Genomic DNA, 21875 nt, shown 5'->3' with positions numbered 1-21875 from the left:
TTGGCACCAAATGGTCAAAGATGCGATGTTTTTTTTTATTGTTTTCTTTTTTTATTTCTGAAATGAAATATGTTCAAGCGGTTTTTTTCGAACGAACAAAAAAATTCTATGCGACTTGTAATGACAAGATTAATTACTGTGAGTGATTCCCTTTTACCCTCTTATAAGAGCCGCCAGAACTGTGTAAAAAAGACACCCTAAACGTAGCGTTTTAACTAGCTCCAGTCAAAATTTCTTTGCGGAGAAATTAAAAAAAAAAAAAAAAAAACGGAGTGGTTTTGTTAATTAGCGACATGGGGGCTAAGTGTATATTTTTGAGATAATGAAAATACCCACCTCGACACGGATGCTCGATTTCAAATGAAACCACACTGCAAAAACAAATATCCTGAAGCACATATTTTATAGTGCGTCTACTAAATCCAATTCTATTGTAAAAAAAAAAAATCTTTCAAGAACGCCAGAATTGTCCGTTGACCATTAAATAACACTCTATGTGCTCTTTTAGCATTTTCAATTAATTTTTGGTGCCCTTTAGCACCAGAAAATAAAAATCTCAATACTGGAGAATAATCCATTGAACTACCAGGATGTTCATGTTCTATAAAAGCTCATGGTAAAACAGCTAACACCTTGTAGAGAAGAAAATGATGCGGTATATGTTTCTATGCGCTTTGTCGGCTTTAATTCAAAATGCCACTGCGAGAGGTACGTATCTTTTTGAGTACAACTCATTAGTTTGTTTCTGACAAACCACTTAATTTGGAACTGTTGAAGGTTTGGTTATTTTATATACTAGTGCATATACACGCTTCTGTATTTGTCACGGTAATGCCAGAGAACCACTATTAAGCTTTGGGCCCCAAATATGTTTTTGGAACTGACTACGAAATATTATACGCTATGACAGCACGTTCTAAAATTTTTATTCTGACAGCTTTTGGAGTATTTTTAGACCTTTTTGACACTTTCAGTAATCTGAGTTTCGAGATCGTAATAAGGCGGATACTTACATAAAGACACGAATGTTTTTTCACCGAGACAATCATGATTTCTATGAGGAGTTCCAACCTATTCAAGGTGTAACTTGTCGCACAGCATACCACCCGCGAATATTCGTCAACGGATAGCTTTAGCTATGCGTTGGCATAACTTAGTGAAACATAGTCACAGGATGCTTTGTGAACAGACCATTACGTACTAGCTAGCATGTTGGACTATAATGTACAAATCAGGGCATAAAATTAAAACCTCAGCTGTTTAGTACCTGTTCGAAGACGAAAGTACCATTTTTCTAGTATTGACACACCGAAAAAGCAACTTCCGACAGTCGAATTAATGAAGTCGAGCAGTGAATATGGGATGACGTCAACACCTCCATATAACAAGGTTTTCATGCTGATTTTTCCTCATCACTTACTCTGGGCGGGCGCAAAACGATTTGGGCAGAATGGTTGCGTCGGCGTTCAGCTGCTACACGTGTTCTATTATCGGTTTCATCTCTGCTCCACGACGGCTTTTGGTGGATGGCGTAGACAATTCAGGTCTACGGTTTCGCTATCCGAGAGGTGTTAGCGATGTTCAATAATGTTAGGCGAGCTCGGTTTTTAATGACCGCAAAATTAAACGCCATTGGTCATTACCGTAATTAGAGCGTCAATAATAATCTATATTGAGGCACCCTGAACTTCGTGTTTTCCAAAAGTGTATGTATATATTTTATTTATAGAAGTACACTAACAATTTGTTACCCTTCAGTAATTTTTAAATAATATAGAGTTTTTTTTACATTGTTTGCCGCGTATAGATATCACAAAATGAGTGTTGTTTATTACATTCTAATCCTTTTTGTGATATTACGGATATTACGTAGACTTATAAGAGTCAACAGGCTTAACTTTAATACCAACATCATAAATTGCAAATTTAGTTGAACTAAGTAAAGCTACCGTGCACATTTTCTTTTCCTAGAAACTAGTACTGGGTTCGCGCTGGAATGTTCCGTTGCTCAGCACACGGCAAGATCATGAAATGGCTGGCTAATTGTGTACTTTACAAATATCTTGAAGACATGTTGTTCACTAAAGGTGTCATGATTAAACCAGCTGGAATTTGAATCTGAGAGTTTTTAAATTTATTCATATTATGACACTATACTTATCTAAAAATAGTCTCCTCTGTGTCTTTTGAAGCCCTAACCCAAGTATGGCAGATTACTGTAGTCAATATTTTAGTTTCTGATTGATTCCTGGTCCTCTCGTTAATAATTTTTGAGATGTTCGTTTTCATGTGCATATCGTTCGTGAAAAACAAAATTCAGTTTACTCAATCTTTTTAATCGATTCGGCTACTAAAATGAAGGTGAGGCTTAAGTAACACATAATTATGTTTGTCTAGAAGAAAAGCCTTATCCCTGTCACAAGCTGCGTTCTTGCCTACTATTAGCGCAATCTGCACGGTTTGACTGAATAGAATATTTCACGCCTGATATACAGGGTGTTTTGTTTTAACTAGAGCATATTTATTTACAAGGAGCTGTAGTATGGGGCGAAGATGTGCGAGCCGGTGCATGATGGAAGTAATAAAAACAGAGCAAAAATGAACAGAAGGACGAGAAGAAGAAAAACAATTATAGCACTGACTAACCACAGCGTTGTTTTCTTTTAGAGCAACATAGATTGACACAAAAAAGAAAGAAAAGTTTTTTTTTAACTGTACAGGGACTTTTTTCATCACAGTCACAGTCATGGTCACATAAATGTGTCAGTCCGATTAATAAGATATAATGCACCACCAGAAGGGTTAATTTATTCAACGCATGCACAAACCTCCCGTCCAGAATTCTACACTAAACACAAAAGACAGGTTCAACAAGCAACCTAAATTACTCTAGCCGTATTTCTGTGGTGTTTAGACAGTAATTGAATATAACTGCGGGGTAGAGCCATATTCATAAGATTGTAACCCGAGATGTCCCGATGCAGCGCTCCGTAACGAAAGAGAGTGCTCATGAGCCTGAGTGTTTACACATCTGCCCGTTTGGCGCTTTACACATCCGTTTACACATCCGCCATGTGTGACCTTCTCTTGTCTTACCGAGATGCCTAGCCAATGACGCGGGAGTTGATTGGCCTCCACAAAGGCCAATGCTAGGGAGACGAACAAAGGAGAAACGAACATGGCAATAATCTTTCCTGCTGTGGTCAATCGATGAATTATTCCTGGAGGAAGTGAACACAAAAAAGTAGAAGCAAACGCAAAAGGTCGGTTATGGCGGCGCCATGCACAGCTGCTGGAAAGCGTCGATATAAATATTTTCACAGGATACTTGAACTGTGTAAACCACACCGACTGCACACACGACATATATGGAACGGTGTTCTATTTCGCATAACAAACGTTTTTGTCGTCCTTCTTTTAAACTGCGGAGTATATACGAAGTGTCCCCTATAAATGGCACCAAACTTTGCCAAAAGAAAAATAAAACCGGAGCGCTTAGCGACATGAAATCAACTGTATATGTTGCTGGATAACTTCTTGGGAAAGGGCACCATTTTTTCAGTGCGCCTTGTGTTTTACTTAATTAGGAATATTTAGCTCACTTATAATTGCTCATTTAAGAGCCAAGGTGTAAATTGCTGCCGCATCGTGGAAAGGGTAGAAAGTGAGTGTGCCCGAGTTCTCCCCGTGATCACGTGTTGGCTGGAGACAATGGAAGAGAATGGAGATTTTATTTGCTCATAAAAAAATAAAGTGGTAAACAAAAGCAAAAAATACGTAAAAAAAGCATAAGAGGCGCAACGTGTCTTACCGAAAAAAGTCACAGGGACTTTTATGTTATTCCTAAGACGACTCGAAGGCGAAAGCCCAAGCGCCGATGTAAACGTGATGGCGAACCTCCGAAGACAACGCTCTGTTTGACGACGTACTTTTCACGCAGTTTTGGCGCGTTTCGTCGTTTTCGTGTCGTCAACGTATTTTAGCTCGAAGACTTGGAAGGTCGACTGAAGGATGAGACAATAAGGCTTTCGCCTTAATATAAAAAACAAAAAAGCAGCGCCGTCCTTGATGTTGACATCCTTCTCACGGGGAGATTTAGTCAAAATAATGGCATCAAGACCGCGTCATGAAGGAATCTCCAGCTTTAACGTTAAACTGACACTGGTTCAAAGCAGCTTTTTTAAAACAGTGTTGGCTGCCTACAGAATGTGCCCAAATAGGTCCCCAACTGAAGCGGTGCAGCACTCATCTTTATGAACACGTCCGCTCTTGCACTCCGTATTATACACGAGGGAATATTGCGGCAACTTTGCTTAATTTTTACCTTCAATGCGCTTGGCGTTGTGGGCTTGGTGCTGTAGACCCAGGGTCTTTCACGTACCTCCACTAGAATACATCAAGGGGGTCATCTCCGGTGACCTAGCAGGCGATGGCACGGTCCCGTACTTCCCGACACTCTGTTCTTGCAAGGCTCCGTTCAGCCAGGCTCGAGGCTGGCTACAGCTGTGAGCGGGGGCACCGTCGTGCTGAAACAGCATGTGTAGAAGGCGTGCCAATGGCAGACTACAGCGAAAATCATCCGCTGCACCTGCAACGATCTCGTTCACAGAGTGTTTTCCAGTTAGCGTCAGGTCAAAAAAGACGGGACAAGCGATGCTGTTCTGAAAGATCCCACACCGGGCATTAAGGAACCACTGGTACTGATGTCGGGACTACGCCAGCCAGTGGAGAATTTTTCTCGCTCCAGTAATGGGCGTTGTGGAGGTTTACTTTGATGTTTCGTGAAAAGTCTGCATCATCTGTTCACAGCACGTTGTTGAAAAGGTCTGGTTCTTTTTAAGATTCGATAGAAATCCTGTTAGCGAAGTTAGCTCTGCTTTGGGAGTTACTAGCCTGCAACTCTTGATGCAGCTGAATGTGGTGAAGGTGAAGCTTAGATTCGTTCAAAATCCTCCAGACGGACGATCTTAGTACCGCTACATCAGCGCTCACATCACGCACGCTAGCGTAAGGATGAGCTGCCATGTAAGCCAAAATGTCTGTGGGAGGACTTTGCTTAAAGCACGAGGTTTCTTCCGCTTCTCCGTGAAGCTTCCTGTCTGATTCAACGTCTGGTATTTTCTGATTATTGTGAATGGGATTGGTCGAAGTCTACTGTGCCACGTTCGATATATCCTGGCAGCCTTTCTCATTTGAAAAAGGTATCGTTGGCGTGTTGGAAAACAATTGGACGCCTTGGCACAAGTTGATTGCAATACGACATAAATCAAATATAGCGCTCGCACGGAGACATGCGCTTACCCTTGACGTGCAAGACGGAAATTGAACCGCCACATGCAAGGCCCAGAAACTAAACTATATCTTCCCTCGGTATGAGCAGGCCTGAAAGCTAAAACAATTATACCGGGTAATAGAAGGAGACGCCAGGCTCTTTAAATCGACCGGAAAATTCGGTTTCTTAACCTATCGCGCTACGACTTTGCGCAGCGTTGCCCGCAAATGGTGCAGTTTTTTTGTTTTTTTTTTGTAAACTTTGCAAAGAGCGAGCTTACCTGAGGAAAAAGTAAAGAAAGAAAAAGGCTTAACTTCTATGGAAACGCGGCGACGCCACCGGTCTTCAAACAACACGGCGCCGTGCATACGGCGCCGTGTTGTTTGCTCTCAGCGCCGAGCATACGGCGCCGAGAGCCAGCGTCTTTAGCAGAACATTTTTTCGACTCAAAAGCGGCGCGCGTTCCGCAGGCGGCGACAGTCACAGAAACAAAAACAGGCGCGGTAACAACAAGGAACTGCAGTTCCTTCTCTGCTAAAGACGCCGGCTCTCGGCGTCGCATGCTCGTTCGTTGGCGGCACTTGGCGTCGCGACCGCTTGCGCCATCTCTTGTCTCCCGTGCGAAACGGTGCCGTGTTGTTTGAGGACCGGTGGCGTCGCTGCGTTTCCATTGGGGCTAAGGTCAAAGTCAAATTTGGGGTTTTACGTGCCAGACCTACGACGGGCATCTGGCACGCCCCAGCGGAGGACTGAGGATTAATTTCGACCACCTGGGGACCATCTTTTGACGTGCAACCGGAAGCTCGGTTACACGGCGCCTTCTCCGCAATAAGCCTCCGTCATATTGCGGGCACCTCGGTCGGGATTCGAACCCGCCACCTGGGGATCCGTAGGCCGGCGATCTCGCCTCGGAGCCACCGAGGCGGCACCATAGGGGCTAAGCCTTTTTCTTTTTACTTTTCCCTCAGGTAAGTTCGCTCTTTGCAAATTTTACAAAGAAAAAATGCACCATCTGTGGGCAACGCTGCACAAAGTCGTAGCGCGATAGGTTAAAAAACCGAATTTTCCGGTCGATTTAAATAGCCTGGCGTCTCCTTGTGTCACCCTGTACAATACTAGGGCTGTGCCATAATCTTGGACCCTCCCCATGAGAATGCATTTTTACGATCAGCGAAGAATAACTTTGGCTTTCTTGCGCCAGTTATCGTGGAGAGAACTAGCGCGCGCTCTCTTTGCACACTCCATGCGCCTATCTCGGGGCCTACGCTAACACGAGGCCCCGCCTCGGACAGCGCAGCAGTGATAAAATGGTCTTCGTTTCTTCGGAGCACGTCTGAAAGCGCTGTAATCGCGACTCGCGTGCGCGTCGCGATTGCAGCAGTCGCAGCCGAGGAAAACCTTGATTGGGTATTTCTCTATGCGCTCTACAACTTTCCAAGTCACACATTGGCTCTTAAAGAAATATAAAAAGAAAATAGCTACCGAGTCTTAATTAACGACAAAACTAGGCACACTAAGAAAAAGTTGCACTTTCACAATACTTATTCAAACAACATACAGTTGGCTTCACTCGCGCAAAGCTCTGCGTTTTTTTTTTAGTTTTTTTTTTATTTAAGTTTGGGGCAAGTTATATGGGACACCCTGCATATAGCTATCATTTCTGACAGGATTAATACGTGTGTAAATAAGTTTGATGTAGCGGTTGTCTTCTCCGCACCATAAAAACAATGTCGTTTATGTTCTGCAACTGAAAAAGCAGCTCCACAATGCGTGTTATATAAGGTAAGGTACAATTGCAAATATGTGGCGGGTTGGAAAATTTATAAAGTTTACAAAATCCCTCTGGCCTGTGCAAAAATTTATATAGGCCAGACGGGCAGATGTGTAAACGCCGGTCTCGCGAGCTCAGCATAGGTGCATCTCGCTGTACATTGTAATTGATGTGGCTGTACTACTTAATTAAATAATATTCAAATACTTGCCAAACATCCCAATGAGACGGCTAGATAATTTCATGATGTTTTTTATTAGAAATTATGGACCTAAAATTTGTGCCAGTGTAGGATGAATTACCTTGTCTGATTGTGAATTATTTCCTATTAATCTGACTTACACGTTTATGTGATCATAACTGTTACTGTGGCCTGTCATGGTCATGGTCGCGGTTATTCGCAGTCATGGTCGCGATCTATATCACATAGGTCGGGACTATGACTGCAAATGTGACCTTGACAGTGATGTAAAAATGTCCTCCATAGTTTCTTTTTTTTTTTCGTTTCTTTTTTCGCAATCTATTTTTTTATGCAAGAAAACGGCAGTTGTATGTCAGCGCTCTGATTTTTTTGTTTATTCTACTTATCCTTGCGTTTAATTTTGTGATGTTCTTAGTTGTCTAGTTTTTTCTTCAAAAAGAGCCGCGAAAAGTAGAATAATGCGGTTTGCGCAGGTGATTTATACGGCCAGAAGTACATAATATACGGGGCGAATCGTCACAATAAGTCGAATAATTTCCTAATATGAGTTGATTAACTTTTTAATTAGTGTGCATAAATACAAGTTTTCAGATAATAAAACTTGCTGAGCGTCATCTAGTAATTTAAACAACTTTCGAAGATTTGAAGCACTCGTTAAATTCCTGGGTACGTTAAAATTACGACTTGTGCATCAGGCGCAAATCCGGCTGTCCGAAAACAACGATGGGAATCTTTCCATCTGCGTTTTCGGACTGCCTGCGTTGCGCCTGTTGTACGAGTGTAATTTTCACGTCACCCACGGGCTTGCCAAGTGCTTCAAATTTGTTTTAAACCTAACTGATTTGGTGGTTATAGATAACGGCTAGAAGTTTTCTAATTGAAGCGATACATTTTTTTCTCACTAATTCAGGAGCTAATCACCAAATTTGCGTCAAATGATTTACTTTGTCTCGACGAGTATCACATTATATTATGTCCCTCTGGCCGCATAACGTACCTGTACAGACCGCATTATTCTGCTCCGCATGGCTCTTTCCAAATGGATACTTTCGCATTAAAATCACATAACTTGTAAATTGATGTAATGTTGCGAGTTTTATTTACACCCGCGTCGGCACATTTCTTGAATGCGCGAAGTTATAAAAACTACAACATCAAATGTTGATGTCAGAAATATGCACATTTGTTTAAACCAATGTTTTTGGTTGCTGTATATGAGGAGAAAATGTAAAAAAAAATCACATGTAGTACTTGTTTGCTTAATATGCAGCATTTTGCGAGCTCTCAAGTTTTTTTAACAAGTGCTGATCTCACATGAGTTACCAGAATAATCACTTTAGTGCTTCAAATATTATTTTGTCAAGACTGGAGACTATTTGCCAAATAAGTTGAAAGAGAAAATATAGCTACTACACTTGTGCGACGAAGCCCCAAAAATGTTGAAATTCTCTGTCTGTTACCTACAGCAATACCTACAAGGGGAATGAGCTGAGCTAGTCGGTTATTTATTTTGGGTAGAATCAGCTGAGGATAGTAAGGTCGGAAGCAAGGAGTGGCCATCACAGTTTATTAAGCAGGAAGACTAAAAAAAACTGTCCACAACAAGTGAATCAAAGGCTTGAAAAACACATTCCTAGGCTTCACAAAGCCGGGTATCAAAGACCGATACTGGCCTCCGTATGCGAGAAAATCTTCAGCGCAGACACGAGAACAGATTAATAAAATAAAAACACTCAAACAAAATCTGAGAAACCCTTCGAGGTGATCCTTTATATGCATGGGGTCGCCATTTATACTAATACAAAGGTCGCGAGCCAATAAAATGTGCAGCTTACATGTAACTTACACACCCAATAAAGCTCATTCAACGTGCAGGTAGATCAACCAAGCACAAACCAATAAGAAATATCAATGTGGCACCAGACAAAAAAACAAACTATGTTCCGTAAAAAAAGGAAGCTATTTACAATATACCTATGACATACAGGAGCTGCTGTATCAGTCAATCGGCGTGATATATAAACGACCGAGCACAAGAATAAGCAGCCAACCATAAAAACCTGACGGCACCGTGCGCCTAGCCGTGCATTGTCGATCATGCGAATGCAAAGCTCTAGCATGTTCACATCCTTGGACACCACAGAAAGCAGATTGCACTCGAGATGTTTCAGGCCCTTGCTATAGAAGGAAAACAAGATCATTGCCCAATGACCTTGCAACATGGAAAAAAAATAACTTTATGCAGGACACCAATCTACTTGATCAGTAAATATAAATCGAAGGGAAAAGGAAAGGGTTAAGAGAGGGCAGAAGAACAACATTAGAAGAAGAGGAGGGTTTATAAAATCGCTGGTAGTCCAGCGGTCGGAAGTTTTCTCTCATCCACTCGTCCCTTCCGCTGATCAACTGGTTCCACCCGGAAAGCAATGGTTAATTGATAGCACCCTTTGTGCCCATTTGAAAGGTTCAGAGAAGCAATGCGAGTTGCAAGTGTCTATCCAGCCGCGACTAAAGTATGTGTGTATTAATCATTGACTCTTACAAATAGCGGATGTTTTATACGTATGCTGCGCACATATATGATTTATTATTAGGGCTGGGCAATCGATTATTAACTCACTGATTGATGGTTGAATGATTCAATATCAATTAATTTTTATCCGTTATTCGGTAAAATTTGGCGAACCAAAAAAAAAATTAAAAATGCAATGCTATCTCAATACAGACATGGACGTGCAGACCTGTATGAAAGAAAGCTTCAGGTAAAATTTAGCCTAAAAAAACAGTAGGGGCAAGATTCCTACCTCAGTAAATTGCAGAAGGTGACACGTTGATCTTGGGGAAATTAGGGGGGGGGGGGAAAGAGCGCCCTCCTAGCTCCCTCCCCCCCCCCCCCCTAAGGTCCCCAAGTTCAAATTTGGTTTAATAAAATCATTGATATACACGAGCCAAAAGTTTAGTTTTTGGTGACATAGCAAATTTTGGGTCAACAAAATAAATCTGGGCAACGTTTCGACCATAACGTCATATCGCAACAGACTCCTACTCCTTCCTCCCCTCCTCCAGCCGAATACCTACCTCCCCCCCCCCCCCCCCGCCCCCATCCCCTCCAGGCCTGACCCATAAATCAGCCCCTACGGGGGAGCGTGTACCAGCACAACATCGCTTCGTCAACAGCGCGGCATCGCCGTGAGCCTTCGAACTGACCAAAGCGGCAGCAAGCTACGCCTGTCGGACATGGTTGAAGGATGGTGTGAAGGACTGTGCCACTCGCGCTCCATAGTGGCCGGGATAAGGCGAGCGCTGCGTTTTCGAGGACGAGTAGAGGTTCGTGATTGGGACAAAGCCGTCGCAGTGTGCACGATTACGCCGCTCGTTCCGCGCAAAAAAACATAATGTGACGTGTTTTCGACGACTAGTGGAGAAAGCGTGATTGTGACAACGTCAATGTACCACGACCATCTTGTGAATGATATTCACGTGGAGAGAGATGCAAACGCGGACGTTAAAAGGCTCTTTTTTAGATTCTAGAACCCAGGCAATAGGGTAAGAAAACTAGCTCCGCGTCCAACTTGTTATCATCACGCGGCGCTCGTGGGGGTATATCTTATTTGCTCAAAGAGTTATGTTTTTTTTTCTGCTGACACACTTGATCGTTGTTGCGTTTGACGACGTGGGCGATTGCTAAAATTGAAAGGATGGTACCAGTGCTTTTATGCTATGTCTCAGGTCTCGCTTTAATCGTGTCACGAAGAGGCACTTTATTGCATGTTGAAATGAAAAAAAATCTTCTCTAACTTCAAAATTGACCTGTATAAAATTGACTTGGAATTGAACCTGGGGTTCAGTTCCACGTCGCGGACACAAGCTGTCGAAATCAACGTTGTTTTCTTAGTCCGTCCGTGGTATTTTTTTATGCAGTTTGTTCAGAAATATTACGTAAACCATCTGTTCAAAAAGCGCATATACACACGAAAAGTAACGTTAAACGTTAGCAAATGATGCTGCTCTGAGATACAAAAAAAAAAATAAAAACTATCATTCTAGTCAATAAATATGTCATGCAGAACCAATTTTGTCTGTATCACGGAAGTCTGGATTCAGGCTATAATATAAAGTTATATTATACGACGTCCAAATGTCCGAAAGTGCCGCATATAAATTATTATTTCAATAAATATTTACTTGAATAAAAACTCGACTGTCATTGTTCCATCAAGTTTCTTCGCTGTCCAGAGGATTCGGATGCGAGCTTTTCTGATTTTAAAATTAAGCGAAGATGCGTAGTATAATACTGAGCCTGAAATCGTGGCGCGCGTTAGAAACCGTTTTCGGTCGACGGCCGCGGCATCTTTTATTTCATGGAGATCTTCCACAGTAAAATTGTTCAGACAATTGCTAAGCATAACAGTACTTCAAGAAGCCAGTGAACGCGCAAAGTATAGCAAAAAAAACAAAAACTGTTTAATTATGGAAGATACTAGCGGTGATGTTTCCCTGTAAAAACATGCAAACAACATCCGAACCGGAAGTGTTCCCTGCAACATATCATGGCGGCACGAAGTGACCCCAATGCCATGTATAAAACCGATTGGAGCGAATATTTCTGTCACTATTCCTGTAGGACGGTAAAGAGGTTTTCTATTTGACTATTAAGTTCAGCTTTATCGGTGTTTTTACAGGTGAATCCCGAAACTTCGAAGTTGCTTATCCAAAGCTTCTTGAAAGCAGAGGCCTTTCGAGTGAAAAAGTGATCCACATTAAAGAAGGCTTAACACTTAACTTAGAAAAAAGTTCAATACTCTCAGAAAACTTGGTTCTAACAGACCTCAGTGGCAAGGAGCCAGTTGTAACTCCGGTAAGCATTACATTTTAAAGATGCCTTACAATTGAAATAGAGCCGTGAATCTTACCTGCATGGTTTAAAAAAATAAAATAAATAAATAAACATTATCGCATTTTAGAGAAGATACACTCCACGTGGAGCGCTTAAGTAACGCACTCTACTTAAGAAGGCGCATGCTTAATTGTATGCTTTGTCTTTAAAAGATAAGCAAAGATATATAAAAAAAATTAGACAGCCTAGGTACGGAAAAGATGTAATAAATTATTTTGCAACGAAGAAACAAAATGTTTAGAGCTATATTGAAGGAGCGAATCGAATTTGTAGTTGGCACCCGCGAAAGCCGCCACTAGTCACGTGGTAGACCTGTGCGCCGCCGCGCTGCGCCACCGCCGCCACAAGTTCAACTTGGAACGCATGAGCTGTGAAACTGGGCGAAGGGAACCACGCGCCGGTCGCCGCAAAGGCGCACCGCACGCGCACCGAGCAGCTTTGTCTGTATCGACCAGATCCGAGGGCCGCGGCGCCGCGCGGAAGTGACGTAGAGACGCCATCACCGGTTGCTATGTTGCTATGATACTGCCGCACGGCGCCCGTTTTCGTCGCCAATGTGTCCCCTGCCTTAAGCATGGAACACATGAGCGGCGAAACTGGACGCACCGCGGCGCTACGCACGGCTCACTACATGGCGATACATGGCGATATCTGAGTATCCAAGACGCATGGACGCAAAAGCCCGTCGCGAGATCGGCACACAGTTGCTGGTCCAGCATTGGCACCGATCGTATAGAGCGACTGGCAGTACCTCGCTTTAAGACGCAATATTTGTACCCAAAACGTAAATTAAGGTATTCCGACTAAAAACAAAACAAATAAAACCGGAACAAGCGGCCTTCTGCTACCATTATATCACTATTAGAGCAATAAGTTAGAAGAAAGCATTACCGAAAAACGTGTGTTCACACCGCTACCAACGCCGTGTTTGCTTTTCTTTTCTACCCGTTGAACTTGACATAAAAATTAAAAATGGAAATCGCTCCAATGAATAATTTTGTTTACTGTATAAACATTCATTTTAACATTTATATTCAACGTGTCCAACATCGCTGAGGCGACTGGAGGCGCACGGCGTGTCAGTCCTGACGGAAACATACCGCAGAACGTATAGGAACCCCAGAACGCCGCTACGAAGGCATTCAGAGGTCCGAAGAGGCCCAGATTGAACACGAAAGGCTGGCTCAAATCGCTTGTATGAGACGCGACCAGATTTCATGAGAGTCTTGGCGCTTTCGTTCGAAAGTACATGGAGAAGCTTCATGGACTTTATGCCAAGGAAGTCACAGCGAATGCATTAATTATTAGGTGTTCTGACCGTGCCATTGAAATGAGCACTTACAAAGCGTTATGCCCGAGCGTCATATAAACCTTATGCATGACAGCAAATACCTACCAACGCAGTTCAAAGCACTAACCCAGCAGAGATATTCCGAAACACACAACACGTTTCTTCGTGTCCCGGCGGCATCCAATGTCTGGCTCGACAAACCTGACGACGCCAAAGGTCTTTCGTGTACAAAGTGCAGCGTCTCGCCATCCTTTCTACACCCCTCGTGTTAACTCCTTCATCGACTGTGGCAGTAACATTCCGGCAAACAGATTCCCCACCTTGAACTCAAACCACCAACACCAAACCAATCTCGCTCGGAGTCACTGTCGTTGTTGTTCGTGGAGACCCGCCTGTTGCTAGTTCAGATGGTGATTTCACAACACCTTCCGCGCCACTCCTGGGAGTTCAAATAACTTCGCAGACGACTAGACCGTTCTAACGAGAACGTTTAAGACGCACACAGCCCAAAACCCCAACCGAACCGATCAAAAAAACGGTCGGCATATTTGCTTCTCCGCTGCTCGCCGCTAGGCACACCGCGCGCAAACATCTGGCCGACCAGATTGGAGCGGCACCGCGCCGCAAAGTGCGCACGTCGCAGTGATGTAATGACGGCGGCACCGGCTGCCATAGATGCTGCGGCTTGCTGCCGCGTGGCGCCCTTTTGCACCCCTCATGTGTTTCCTGCTTTACGCCGGAGTTGTTCAGCGCCGCCGCTCAAATCACCAGAACACCGACGCCGCCGCTACCCTTCGGATGTGGAGCGCAGGCTGACCGCGTTTGTCCATGCCGTCGCCGGAAGGGAACACTGCGGCGCGCCGCCACCGTTAATTTTGACCTGCGCACTGGTCTATCACGTGGTGCTTGCGCTCTTCCGGTAGCTTCGTATGTGTGCACTAAAAAGTTGTTTTGATCAATCTTCGTTCTTTTGTTGCACTTCAAACAAAGAGTATTAATTCAGAGCCTATACGAAGCTTTCAGAAAGAACACGAGCACCACGTGACTAAAGTGTCCAGTTACGTGACAGTAGTGGCCACTTTTCCGCGGGCTCCCGCTGGCGCCAACTAGATATTCGTTTCGAGTAGTAATTATAGCTCTAAAAAATTCTTGTGGATCTCCTCATAAATTTGTTTTAGGACATCCTTTTTCCATCCCGATTTGCTTTCCCAAACAGTGTGGAAGAAAAAGCTAGCTTGACTCAGTTTGGCATATCAAACAGCCTAACTTGGGCCGAATAGTGTTTTTCTCCAAGAGGCGAGACAGGGCTAAGGTATTTTGCATGGGGCCTCACTGCCGGCGGAAAGCCAAAAATTAATCTTTCAGTGCTTTACCTTAGGAGCGATAATGTAGCATGCAAAGGGTCCAATCAGCCAGATGAAAACAAAACCGCGAGCAGTAAAGCTTAAATGTGGTCTCTGTTCGGTGATTGAGGATGGAAGATGCAAGTGAACAACTGAATTAACCAGGCAGTAAGCTCCGATTCGGGCACTCTACGCGGTTTGGCACCGGAATGCTCAGAATCAGGAAATAATTGTCATGTTTAGTTCCACTTCAACTTTGACATCTCTTGGCTGTAGAGTCCTAAATGATCCGATAAAAATAAAAGTTTGCAACAGGACTGCGCTACCAGGGTTAAATATTTCATTAGCAATTTTAACAGTGTCCACATTCTTTCCATGAACTGTAGTTCAGAAAGAAACATCGAATGCATGCCATAGAACATACTTATCTAACTGTAATGTTTGTCTACATAAGCTCTAAGCGTTGAGAAAAATACTGAATGTACCTAAGTTTGTGTTCTGTAGCATACAGTGAATGATTCAGAATCAGGGTTATCTTCGACAAGAAACCCGTAATCTTGATTAATGCACCGTTTGTCTAACTAGAAGGAACACGTGTCACTAGATTTATTTAGATACCAAGAAAACAGTTAATTAAAAAAATACGTACAGAAGTCTTCTTCGATACCCGAGTACACAAGTACTTCTCATATATTTTTTTTTAGATATTGCGTCCTTAAGCACTAACACATTTGGTCTTTAAGTATTCAGTTTCAAGCTGTTTCCTTATAGACGTTTGGCACTCCTCGCAAAATTCAAATTTCAAATGTATACAAACTTGAATTGGGGTACGCGAACGTAGTTTCGCAAGAAGTGTTATCTGTATAATTTTAGAGCTCAAGTTGGATGTGCTAAAACATTAAATAAATAGCAAAAACGGCGGTTGTGCAGTTACTATGCCCTATACCAGATTTTCGTCTTCTGTACAGTGGTTTGTGAGCATGATCCCAGGTGCTCATTGTTCATACAGTTTGTTAAAGGTATCGATTGCCCCGACTACATTGCTCATTGCCAACCTCTGCTCTTGGTTTTTTGCGTTTTCGCGCTCAGTAAGCCATTCGCGTGCGAGCTCATAAACCAGTATGCAGAAGACAAAGAGGCTGGAATGGGACATTGAAAATGCACGGGTGCCCAATTTTGGTATGTAAGTTTGGAATTCAAATTTCGCAAGGTCAGTCAAATGTGTTAGTCCTCACGGCCGCACCCTGTAGACCACAAAAAAGAGCTGATTGCTGTAAATAATTGGTAGTGTCAGTTATTTTTGTACTGTAGAATTTTATTTTCCTACTAAATGCCATAAACGTTCGAATAGCGTTCTAAATAGACGCAATATGCACAAAATACTTAGCTAAAATAATGCTTACTTATTTCAAATATACAAGCACATCGCAGCCACGTTTATTACGCATAAAAAATAAGGTGAAACTAAGCAGAGGCGAAATATGCAACTGAATTCCTAGAGGTACTTACAAATCAAAAACGTACTGAGGAAAGAAAAGCAGGTTTTCGCAACGCAAACGAAAAACCTGTTTTTTTCACTAAAAAAATAGACTCCGCATCCATGAGCGCCCGGTCTTCGTCCAAATGCAGCGCCAGGTTTTGAGTCGAGATGCAAAAGTTTTAGGGCTTACAGTCACATGATGCTACAGTTCGAAGCGATTTTTGGAACTTTGCAATAAACCAACAGCGACCAGAGGAGCCCGGCCAATACATAGGAATAAATGGCAGAGAGAATTAACTTTATTTAATCAGTTTTCTGAAGGGGGGGAGGGGCCCTTAGTCCAAGGCTCCTGTGGCCTTCGCCGCCGAGCGGGCCCGGTCCACCAGCTGAGGCTGGTCATCCACGCTGGAGCTAAGCAGTACGGCCTCCCACTGCGAAGGGGTAGGGTGTGGGATAGTGGGATCGCAGTGTTTCGTTGGCATTTCCATACAGTGTGGTACAGGTTGGCGTACGTGCCGCAGAATGGGCATTCTTTGTTGTATTGTTCGGGGTACCAGCGGTGAAGTAGACTTCGGTGTCGATATTTGTTGGTTTGTAGTGACCGCCAGACAACCTCTCTTGTGAGCTCCTTGTGCGGCGGGGGGAGCTTTTGGCGTTCTAGGCGATAGTACTCTGTGATTTCCGCGCACTGGGTCAGTGGGTGTCCGTCGCTCTTGGTCACTTCTGTTTGCCTGCAGTCCGGTGCTCGGAAGGTATTTGCTCGAGCGACAGCGTGGGCGCGCTGGTTGCCGGGTACAGACTCGTGTCCAGGGGTCCAGAACAATTTGACCGGGGGGAGCTTATCTCGGTGCTTCGTGAGTAGGACTTACGCCGATTTGGATACATAGCCCGTCCGGTAGGCTCGGCACGCTGTTTTGGAGTCCGTTATAATTGTAGTGTATGGGTCGCTGTTGATGATGGCTAGTGCGATGGCTGCCTCTTCGGCTTCTGTTGGTCGGTTCGTTTTGATTGTCGCAGTGACGACGGTTTCGAGGTCTTGATTGATCACGCTGATAGCCGCTGCTTGTTTCTGGGACTAGTCTGCGGCGTCCGTATATCAAACCGCTGGGTGGTCTGCGTAGATTCTGGCGTGTGCCCTTGCCCTGGGTTGGCGTCTTCCTTTGTGGTGCTCAGGGTGCATGTTCTTTGGTATCGGTGCGACTTCTATGAGGTCGCAGACCGTTGCCGGTAGGGGCAGTGTGGGATCACCGTGTGTGTGGCCTAGGTATCCGAGTTTGCACAGCAGGTGTTTGACGGTAACGGATCCCCGAAGTCGATACTGTTGTCCCGTCAGGTGGTCCTCGATGAGTTCACGTGTCGTATTGGTAAGTCCTGTGGCGTGTAGCTTCTCGGTGGCTGTTGTCGGTGAGAGACCCAGTGCCACTTTGTAGGCTTGTCTGAGTAGTATGTCGATCTTCTCTATCTCCGACGGTTTCAGGGGTAGGTATGGGATGGAGTACGTGACCCGGCTCACAATCAGTGGGCGGACCAGTCGGAGCGTGTCCTCCTCTATGAGGCCTCGATGGCGGTTGGTGATTCTGCACAACATCCTGATCACTTGACCTGTGGATCACGTGAGGTGGTCGATGGCCGTTGTGGCACTGCCATCCTTCTGCATGTGCAGCCCCAGAATGCGCATGCTATCCACTGTCTGTATCTTGTGTTCATCGAGAGATAGCTCTATATGAGTGCTGGGTTTGCTGCACCCGGGTGTTTTCTTCTGAAAGATCATGAGTTCGAATTTTGTCGGTGAGATTGTCAGGTTGCCAAGCTGTGCCTATGCCTGTACAGCTTCCAGAGCGCTTTGGACTGCCTCCTGCTTTTCTCCTTCCGAGCCCCTGGTTGTCCAAATAGTAAGATCGTCCGCGTATATGCCGTGGCGTACGCCGGGTATTGCATCGAGCCTGTCTGGGAGCTTGTTCATGGCCAAATTGAATAGGGTCAGCGACAAGACGGACCCTTGGGGTGTTCCTTGGTTCGGGGTGTCGAAGGTGTCGGTACGCAGTGACCCAATACCGATTGTGGCGGTGCGATGGCTGAGGTAGCATCTAACATAGTTGTATGTCCGTTCGCCGCAGTTCGTGTGGGCGAGGTTTTCTAGGATCAGTTTGTGGCCGACGTTACCAAAAGAGCTCTTGAGATCGAGTGCTAAGATGGCTTGCGGTGTGTGTGCAGACAATGTGCCTAACAGCTCCTCCTTCAGTTGGAGTAAGACGTCTTGTGTTGAAAGGTGTGCTCTAAATCCAAACATTGTGTGAGGACAAGCCCCTGTGTTCTCGAGGTGCGGCAGCAGACGATTGAGCACGATGTGTTCATCTCCTACAAAAAATGAGCCCCACTTTTATACTGAAAATCGAAACACTTGCCTTATATCTTTAGTCAGTCAGCAATAAATTCGGAAATTTGACATCTAATCTCATATGTTAATGCTATATTTAATCAACGCGTTGGTGAAGTTAAATCAAATTAAAACATAAACATACGAAAGAACAGAACAGCACGCACATCTTTCAAATTTTAATACAAAAATCTATTATTGTTGAAAGTCAAAAGAAGTAAGGTTCTGTCCGTCCCTAAGTTTATTGTTTCCGTTTTATTTAAATTCTCCGGGTACTTGTTGAAATTCCTTTCACATAGATTACAGTTGCCAGCCAATTTCCGAAAGAGGCATGCTTTTACAAAATAAAGCGTTTTTATCAAGACGTCCGGCATAAATCATTATCATAAATGACAGATTGCTACATGCATTAACTAAATAATCTATAATTCGGGTGCGTCCCATACCAGGAAAATAAAAACAAAATAAAAAAAAAACTTTCACTTATTTTAGGTCAATTATGCCCTGCTGTGCATATCAGAGGGAACTTTGCAGGCGCTAAAACATTTGTCGAAAAGCATTTTGTTCAACTTTAACCATGCAATCGTAATTTATGAGTACATTGGGCTGAACTATGAAGACCAACAGCGCTCTGTGGGTGTCTTTGTACATGTTGTGCAACTTGAGAATGCTCAAGTTCTTTCCTTGCTTGCGGGAATGTGCAACCATATAAATAGAGAAAATTGTTTTCTTGGTTTCGAAATAATATTTTGCTCAGATTTCGCACCACACATTTCATTTTATAACCTCGAATGCGTTTCTTGTCGCAAGGTGTTAGCGCAGTAAGGAAATTTATTTTCGCGTAGAGAGCCCATTTTTTATCATTGTATAAATGGAATAGCATTTTCGTAAAAAAAGTTGCATGCTCCAGTTTAGTATAAGATGTAAACGCTATAAAACATTACATAACATTACATCACGTATGAACATACGACTGTTTAAAAACATGTTACGTTCATACGGGAAAACGCATAATCAAGGTATGCCCGTTCTTCAGCTTCCATATTGCCATTCACGATCCGTGGCACGTGCTGATAAACTTTAGGGAAGGCACGCTTCACATACTTAACAATAGATTGGTGTTTCTTATTTTACATAATGTTATTACAACGATAAAAAAAACTTTCGCGTCTATTGAAATAAAATGTGTACTTTACAGTGACAACTCTGATTTAAAAAAAAAAAAGATCACGAGTAGTAATGCGTAATTTACTTTTATCTAACAAACTTTTGAGACATTTGTTTCTTCAGAATTGACAATTACAACATTTAGTCGATTAAATATTTTGCTTTGCATTATATTACTTTATCCGTTCTGACATAAATTATGCTTTTTTTAAACCACATTTCATCTAACAGTTCAATCTTTTATGCCAATACTTGGCGCCACCAAAACAGCGGGGTGTTCTACAATATTAGACTCGTATGCCAGTGGAACATCTTTGCCGTCGACTTCGTTGTATGATAGTAGGCGCGCTTGTCAGCGAAATGAGGGATGAAACGATGTCCTTTTCATTTTTCTGCACGCGAAACACATTACAGTGTTTGCGCTCGGGCGTGGAGTTTGTAAGTGCGTGAGAGTGACACGATGAAAGAACAAAAATAATTACTAAAACCGATGGCTTTTTTTCTTCTCGCCAGCTCGACTCGGGCAATTGGTCGAAGAGAGATTTATGGTTTATTTTTGGAGTCTTAAACTTGGCTAGGTGGATGATACTGAAAGTCCCCAGGCCTCCTTTAAGAGTGACAAGCTACCGTAAATAAAACTAATTATCGTTCTGGAGAAGATCGTCAAAGTGCGGATAAGGATTTGCATTGGCAATGTCCGATGTGCTTCGAACGTTGTCCTCAGTTTCGCGTTTGAAGACAATGAATGACCTCAATAAGCTGCTAAAGTGGAGTAGCCACGTTTAAATGATTCTCAGACTACTTGTGACCGCCGTCTCAAGCCCCTACCCCATTTCCCCTCGCCATTTAAGAAGAAGTTATTAATTTTTATCTTAATGTTCCTTTAAAAATAAAGGATTGGGGCGTTGCTGCTGGTCGCGATCAGGTCGCTGTTCCCCAGTTGTACAAAGTCAGCATGACTACAAGTGTGCAAAAACGCCCTTTCGCGTTAGCAAAGGAAAGCGTTATTGTAGCAGACATACCGAGAATTCCCAAGAGAAGGCGAAATACAAACTGACTACACTTGATCAATGAATGTCGGCGACGGCGTGGGATAGAATTGTTTAGGGAGGCATGCGTTTCGATTTATAGCATATTATGCTTTTAATATAAGTATTAGCCGTAGAGGAACTACACGAAATTCCAAGAACAATGTGTGCGTGTTTGAGTTCATTTAAATTGATGCTGAATTATGCAGCAATATTTTATTCGCAATATTGACCTTTGCGCGGATCGTTAGCACGAGCAAATTGCTTCGAGAGGAAGGTGGTTCGCGAAACTTATATCTTCGTGTAAATTGGTATCTGGCGGAAGGGGGAATAGCGTTATGCGCCCATCAACAACGCCATCGTAATTCAATTTCGTGTCCTTTGTTGCGACATTCGAATTGGCTGATGTTTTAGAAGCATAGGGTTCTGAAATTGTTTTAGTATAACGAAAGTCTTGAAACAGCTAGTTTTGAAACATTCATCTATATTATTTTTCTGGGCTTAGTTTTGCAACAATCTTTAAGTTATAAACACTTCAGTGTGTGGGTCTCAATACAAGTTTAGTTAGAGAACACCTCTTGCGTGATCGAGTTGTTTTTGACCTCGCGGATGAGAAAATTTACACCCGACTAAAATGTTTTCACGTCCTTCTTCATCCATTAGTTTATTGCGGCACCGATGATGCACAAATATTTAATTTATTTTAATAAGCAAGCGCGTAATGCTAAGTTTGTGTGACAAGCCATCAGCGAAAGCAGACGACAGATAAAAAAGAACCTTCTGTCAAAGCTGCTCGGCATTACTGCTATGTTCCGTAGATTTCTCTGAAGTCTCCAATAAATGATAACCGAAATTTTGCAGATCAAAAATTATCATGAACAGTGACAACTGAACGTTTAGCGTACACAGTCAGACTGTATTTCAATAAAGAAATGTGCACCTTTTGTTGCCAATTTGATGTTGTTCAGAATAGGAGGAATGACATGACAAATTAAAAAAATGTCTATCATGAATTTTTGCAAAAAAAAAACAAAAAACATTATCATG

The 21875-nt window shown here is 43.2% G+C and overlaps 1 pseudogene; it reads left to right on the top strand.

Moving 5' to 3' along the window:
- Positions 1-647: 647 nt before the first annotated feature.
- LOC115313845 overlaps positions 648-21875 on the top strand; it is a 91862-nt pseudogene continuing 70634 nt past the window's right edge.

This window comes from Ixodes scapularis, unplaced genomic scaffold (assembly GCF_016920785.2).
Source record: "Ixodes scapularis isolate PalLabHiFi unplaced genomic scaffold, ASM1692078v2 PGA_scaffold4__175_contigs__length_147842914, whole genome shotgun sequence".
In the NCBI taxonomy this organism is placed as follows: domain Eukaryota; kingdom Metazoa; phylum Arthropoda; class Arachnida; order Ixodida; family Ixodidae; genus Ixodes; species Ixodes scapularis.
This window is presented reverse-complemented; position numbering and strand designations above follow the sequence as displayed.